Here is a 7,487-nt window from a genome sequence, read left to right as displayed (position 1 = left end):
ATGTCGGTTTTTAATGCAGTACATCGCTTACGTGCAGTGATTTCTCCAGATTCTCTGAACCTTTTGATAATTTTACGGACCGTAGATGGTAAAATCCCTAAATTCTTTGCAAAAAAAATGTTTAGCAGTTTTAACATCAAATATGTTGTCTTTGTAGCATATTCAACAGAATTGGGGTTGAAAATTCTTTGCAAATCATTGTATCCTGTTTATATGTACATCTAACACAATTTCCCAACTCATATGGAAACGGGGTTTGAATGTATTTATATATATATAGCCTATTATTTGCGCACTATTTACAAGTTATGTACCAAAAACACGACCACCGAAAAAATACTTTGATCAATGAAAACAGCGCTGCAGAAACCGGCTGTAAACAAGAGGCACTGCATTTTCTGAATTGAAACACTCATTTTAAAGCTTTGACATTAACATTTTAACACACACTACTCTGGTTCAGAAAATATGAGGACCTTATATGAAACACACCTAGGTCTTTCTTGGTTCAAACAATATGAGGACATGACGAGTGCTCACAAGTAGAATTTATGTTGTTGACTTGTTACATCTCCTGTTTTGCTAAACATGAGTTCCAAACTCCCCACTGACTAACATGGATGTACCCTTACGAAAATGTTGTCATATAAACTGATCTGTGAGAGATTAAAATTAATAAATGTCTTTCAAAATAGGTTGGGTCAAATTTAGAGCAGATATAGTAAAAATAGACATGTAATAACCTGTTGGAGGGATGAAGTCGGTTTATGGCTGTCATCTGAATCTAGAGAATGTTGAGATAGAACCTCAACAGTTGGTTTCTGCAACAAAACAAAAATATAATGTCATAACTAATTAATTATAACATTCTCACCACTTTTTGTTGATAAAAATCTGAGCATACAATGCCAGATAAAGGGTAAAGATTATTACAGAGTTTCAGCTCTTAGACAATTCATTAAGAATATAAAACACACTAAAATCTGGTTCAGAAAATATGAGGACCTGAATTGAGACACTCATTTTAAAGCTTGGACATTAACATTGTAACACACACTAATCTGGTTTAGAAAATATGAGGACCTTATATGAAACACACCTAAGTCTTTCTTGGATCAAACAATATAAGGACATGACGAGTGGTCACATGTAGAATGTATGTTGTTGACTTGTAACATCTCCTGTTTTGCTAAACATGAGTTCCAAACTCCTTACTGACTAACATGGATGTACCCTTACGAAAATGTTGTCATATAAACTGATCTGTGAGAGATTAAAATTAATAAATGTCTTTCAAAATATAGGTTGGGTCACATTTAGAGCAGATATAGTAAAAATAGACTTGTAATAACCTGTTGGAGGGATGAAGTCGGTTTATCGCTCACATCTGAATCTGGAGAATGTTGAGATAGAACCCCAACAGTTGGTGTCTGCAACAAAACACAAAAATATAATGTCAGAACTGATTAATTATAACATTAACAACCACTTTTGGTTGATAATATTCTGAGCATATAATTCTACATGAACAGTAAAGATTATTATAGCGTTTTAGCTCTTAGACTATTATTTAAGAAAGTAACATTCACTAAAATGTGGTTCAGAAAATATGAGGACCTGGATTGAAACACTCATTTTAAAGCTTTGAATTAAACATTGTAACACACACTAATGTGGTTCAGAAAAATATGAGGACCTTATATGAAACACACTGAAGTCTTTTTTAGTTCAAACAATATGAGTACATGACAAGTGATCACATATAGAATTCATGTTGCTGACCTGTAACATCTCCTGTTTTGCTAAACATGAGTTGTAAATTCCACAGACTAACATGGAAGTACGCTTAAAACATTTTTGTCATATAAACTGATCTGTGAGAGGTTAAAAGGATTAAATGTCTTTTGAAGTATAGGTTGTGTCAAGTTTTTAGCAGATATAGGGCAGCACGGTGGGACACGGGTTAGTGCATGTGCGTCACAAATCGAAGGTCCTGAGTAGTCCTGAGTTAAATCCTGGGCTCGTGATCTTTCTGTGTGGAGTTTGCATGTTCTCCCCGTGACTGCGTGGGTTCCCTCCGGGTACTCCGGCTTCATCTGACCTCCAAAGACATGCGCCTGGGGATAGGTTGATTGGCAACACTAAATTGGCCCTAGTGTGTGAATGTGAGTGTAAATGTTGTCTATTTGTGTTGGCCGTGTAATGAGGTGGCGACTTGTCCAGGGTGTACTCCGCCTTCCGCCCGAATGCAGCTCAGATAGGCTCAAGCACACCCCGCCAACCCAAAAAAGGGACAGGTAGTAGAAAATGGATGGATGGATGGATGGATAGTAAAATAGTCAAGTAATAACCTGTTGGAGGGATGAAGTCGGTTTATCGCTCACATGAGTCTGGAGAATGTTGAGATAGAACATCAACAGTTGGTGTCTGCAACAAAACACATAAAAATAATGTTAGAACTTATTAATTATAACATTATCAGCACTTTTTGTTGTTAACATTATGAGCATATAATGCCAGATAAATAGTAAAGATATTTATAGAGGGTTTCTGTCTCTTGTCCCGCTCATGTCTTGAGATGAACTTCCCTCGGTACTCGACCACAAAAGAACCTTTTTAAATTGATGCAAGAGTAAATACACCATATCCTGATAAAACAGTTTATCAATTAACAATGTTTGGAATATCTGTTTTAAAAAGGAATAATAATAGTCGTTACTTGACTAAAAATTCAATTACAAACAGAATTACTCTTTCATAAATGTAAATAATTATTAAATTAAGTACAAACCCCGTTTCCATATGAGTTGGGAAATTGTGTTAGATGTAAATATAAACAGAATACAATGATTTGCAAATCCTTTTCAACCCATATTCAGTTGAATATGCTACAAAGACAACATATTTCATGTTCAAACTGATAAACATTTTTTTGGTGCAAATAATCATTAACTTTAGAATTTGATGCCAGCAACACGCAACAAACAAGTTGGGAAAGGTGGCAATAAATACTGATAAAGTTAAGAAATGCTCATCAAACACTTATTTGGGACATCCCACAGGTGTGAAGGCTAATTTGGAACAGGTGGGTGCCATGATTGGCTATAAAAACAGCTTCCCAAAAAATGCTCAGTCTTTCACAGGAAAGGATGGGGCGAGGTACACCCCTTTGTCCACAACTGCGTGAGCAAATAGTCAAACAGTTTAAGAACAACGTTTCTCAAAGTGCAATTGCAAGAAATTTAGGGATTTCAACATCTACGCTCCATGATATCATCAAAAGGTTCAGAGAATCTGGAGAAATCACTCCACGTAAGCGGCATGTCTGGAAACTAACATTGAATAACCGTGACCTTCCATCCCTCAGTCGGCACTGTATCAGAAACCGACATCAATCTCTAAAGGATATCACCACATGAGTTCAGGAACACTCCAGAAAACCACTGTCACTAAATACAGTTTGTTGCTATATTGGGGCGGTATAGCTCGGTTGGTAGAGTGGCCGTGCCAGCAACTTGAGGGTTGCAGGTTCGATTCCCACTTCCGCCATCCTAGTTACTGCCGTTGTGTCCTTGGGCAAGACACTTTACTCACCTACTCCCAGTGCCACCCACACTGCTTTAAATGTAACTTAGATATTGGGTTTCACTATGTAAAGCGCTTTGAGTCACTAGAGAAAAGCGCTATATAAATATAATTCACTTCACTATATCTGTAAGTGCAAGTTAAAGATCTATTATGCAAAGCGAAAGCCAATTATCAACATCCAGAAACGCCGCCGGCTTCTCTGGGCCCGAGATCATCTAAGATGGACTGATGCAAAGTGGAAAAGTGTTCTGTGGTCTAACGAGCCCACATTTCAAATTGTTTTTGGAAATATTCGACACCGTTTCATCCGGACCAAAGGGGAAGCGAACCATCCAGACTGTTATCGACGCAAAATTGAAAAGCCAGCATCTGTGATGGTATGGGGGTGCATTAGTGCCCAAGGCATGGGTAACTTACACATCTGTAAGTTACCCATCTGTTTGGAACAACATTTGCTGCCATTTAAGCGCCGACTTTTTCATGTACGCCCCTGCTTATTTCAGCAAGACAATGCCAAGCCACATTCAGCACGTGTTCAGCTTCATAAAAAAAAGAGTGCAGGTACTTTCCTTGCCGGCCTGCAGTCCTATCAAAAATGTGTGGCGCATTATGAAGCGTAAAATAGGACAGCGGAGACCCCGGACTGTTGAAGGACTGAAGCTCTACATAAAACAAGAATGGGAAAGAATTCCACTTTCAAAGCTTCAACAATTAGTTTCCTCAGTTCCCAAACGGTTATTGAGTGTTGTTAAAAGAAAAGGTGATGTAACACAGTGGTGAACATGCCCTCTCCCAACTACTTTGGCACATGTTACAGCCATGAAATTCTAAGTTAATTATTATTTGTAAAAAAAAAATTTCCGTTTGGATTTACATCTAACACAATTTCCCAACTCATATGGAAACGGGGTTTGTAATTAATGTGTTACTTGAAAAAGAAAAGTTTTAAATATCTAGCATATGCAGTTGAGAGACATTTCATGAGAGCGGAGTGTGTGTGTGCCTTTAAAAAGCTGTGCCTTTTGCCAAGTGATGTGGGACTTCAGCGCCCAGACATAGCAGAATAGTTCAGTGGCAGTTAAGATAGTTCTGTTGAATGTTTTTGTTTGCGTGTGGATGAGGCCTCTTTCTATTTGATATCGTGTTTGTAATTACTTCCGGGGGTTGCTTTCATTAGTAAAAAGATATTACCTGCACTAACCCTTTTGTGCTTCTAACGCTGTCTTGTTGACATACAATCACATCAAAAGTAGCATGCCACATTACATAAAACGCATCGTAACAGCGTTGTAGCGTACATAAAAGTTATTAGATTACTCGTTACCGGTAAAAGTAACAGCATTAGTAACATCGTTTTCATATACCGCTGTTATACCATCCACCCATCCATCCATCCATCCATCCATCATCTTGCGCTTTTCCGAGGTGGGGTCGCGGTGGCAGCAGCCTAAGCAGGGAAGCCCAGACTTCCCTCTCCCCAGCCACTTGGTCTAGCTCTTCCCGGGGGATCCCGAGGCGTTCCCAGGCCAGCCGGGAGACATAGTCTTCCCAACGTGTCCTGGGTCTTCCCCGTGGCCTCCTACCGGTTGGACGTGCCCTAAACACCTCCCTAGGGAGGCGTTCGGGTGGCATCCTGACCAGATGCCCGAACCACCTCATCTGGCTCCTCTCGATGTGGAGGAGCAGCGGCTTTACTTTGAGTTCCTCCCAGATGGCAGAGCTTCTCACCCTATCTCTAAGGGAGAGACCCAAACTCATTTGGGCCGCTTGTACCCGTGATCTTATCCTTTCGGTCATGACCCAAAGCTCATGACCATAGGTGAGGATGGGAACGTAGATCGACCGGTAAATTGAGAGCTTTGCCTTCCGGCTCAGCTCCTTCTTCACCACAACGGATTGATACAACGTCCGCATTACCGAAGACGCCACACCGATCCGCCTGTCGATCTCACGATCCACTCTTCCCCCACTCGTGAACAAGACTCCGAGGGGCCATAGAGGTCGGGTGCATTGTGAGCTGGGCGGCAGCCGAAGGCAGGGCACTTGGCGGTCCGATCCTCGGCTACAGAAGCTAGCTCTTGGGACGTGGAACGCTGTTATTCCAAACACTTCTAATTAAAGCCATATAATACAACCTCTATTAGACAGTAAGGAAATAATCCAAATGAGATGTTGATACAGTTACCATTAATATGATACATAACAAGACATACCTTTCCAATCATTGATCCACTGGGCCTTAAAACAAGACTTGTCACATCCAGATCAAATAAACTCGGTGGCTTCAGCCTCAGGATTACGTCTCGCTCTTCTTTTGGACACGATGTCTACATCATGTGTTGATGTGCCTAACAAATCCACACATAAAAATGAAAAAAGTCAGTGACACAGAAATAAAACAAAGAACTAAACCCTTCAAAAACTGTTAAATTTAGGCTCAATGCAGACATGAAGCTTCTCAAACAAAGTAGTAATGTAACAATATCAGTAACATGCCAACTCCACAGGGCTTATCAGCTTGAAATATTTGTATTTGAGAAAAAGTATAAACAATTTGAAGAACTCTAGTCTGTCTAGTTTAAAATTAAGAAAATGTTTACTTGCATAGTGATCAAGGGTGATGGGTCAAATGCAGAGAATAATTTCACCACACCTAGTGTGTGTGTGACAATCACTGCTATTTATAATCTTCCATGCAACTTAAAAAAAAAAAAAATTCAATGCCTTGGCCTTGGCCCAGAACTGAAATGCTTTATTTAACCTCATAACATCAAATCTGGTTGCAATTAATAACAAAAAACATTTAACTGTTGTTTATAATGAACTATTTTCCTATGTTAAAAAACATTGGTCTATTTAATTACGTTAAACTCCATTTTATGCTCACCTGATTCAACCATGCTGCCGAAGACTGTCAAAGATGGTTTGTGGCCAAGATAGATGTCCCCCTCAGGTGCTGCACGTCCCGGAAGTGATGTTCACTGAGCGCTCTGTTGTGCTCAAAATCGTGTGTGAAGTTTTGTATTTCGATTATAAATGGTCCTTTTGGAAAACCCTTTTTATATATATTCAATATTAAGTGTGATACGTGAGCTGTATAACTTCCAAGATGAAAATAGTTAACTAGTGATTTAGCCCTCTGTTAGGAGCAGACATCGTCCAGCGGCCAATCAGGCGGCGCCTAACTGAAAATTGGACCAATCAGACGCCGAGACTCTTCAGAGTGGGCGGAAGTAACCATCTTGAACACCATGTAAAGTGAATACCTCCAAAAACAATCGCCAATTGAATCCAAAATTTGTCCCAAAGATAAAAATACCAAAATCATGTGCTATTGTAACCATTTGAAAATATTAAATACTGTATGTAGTTTGAATTTCATTTGAATTATTGCCTTGGTCTCAATCAAGGTTGAGGGTTTTTTTTTTTTTTTTTTTTTTTTGGAGGGGGTGGAGGGGTGGGGGGCATTTATGCAAAAACCTACATTTCAGGCAGATTTAAATTAATTATTGTGCGGCATTGTATTTTAGTCAATATAATAGCAAAAAGACCAATACAGTAAAATACTGAATCAAACCAATTAAATCATCACCATAATCCCTTTATTACTAATTGTCTAGCCCAAATCATCTCCAGATAAACCAAATGAATAGATAAAACTAACATAAAAAAGGTTGGGATCATCAGATCAGTTGAACATGTGTTATTTGATTTAGAATTCAAGAGTATGTTTATTGCTGTAATGATTATATGTTTTTCAAAATGTTGGAGTGTGTGAGTTTCTGACCCACATGACATATGAGGACATATGACATATGAGGACAAGTGTGTGTGTGTGTGTGTCATAATAGCAAAGATGGCCACTAGGGGCAAATTCGAAAGTGAGCAATAACATTAAA

The 7,487-nt window shown here is 39.0% G+C and overlaps 1 long non-coding RNA gene across 1 annotated transcript; it reads right to left on the bottom strand.

Annotated features, from left to right (window-relative positions):
• Nucleotides 1–1,238: 1,238 nt before the first annotated feature.
• Nucleotides 1,239–6,070, bottom strand: LOC133535704 (uncharacterized). Its single transcript, XR_009802306.1, has 3 exons — nt 5,802–6,070; nt 2,352–2,427; nt 1,239–1,430 (listed from the first exon to the last, which is right to left on the bottom strand). It is a non-coding gene; the product is annotated as an uncharacterized LOC133535704 (long non-coding RNA).
• Between the last annotated feature and the right edge of the window lie 1,417 nt (nt 6,071–7,487).

The sequence above is a fragment of the Nerophis ophidion genome, linkage group LG16 (assembly GCF_033978795.1).
Source record: "Nerophis ophidion isolate RoL-2023_Sa linkage group LG16, RoL_Noph_v1.0, whole genome shotgun sequence".
NCBI lineage: Eukaryota > Metazoa > Chordata > Actinopteri > Syngnathiformes > Syngnathidae > Nerophis > Nerophis ophidion.
The sequence above is the reverse complement of the archived record's forward strand: the minus strand, read 5'-3'. Positions and strand labels throughout refer to the sequence as shown.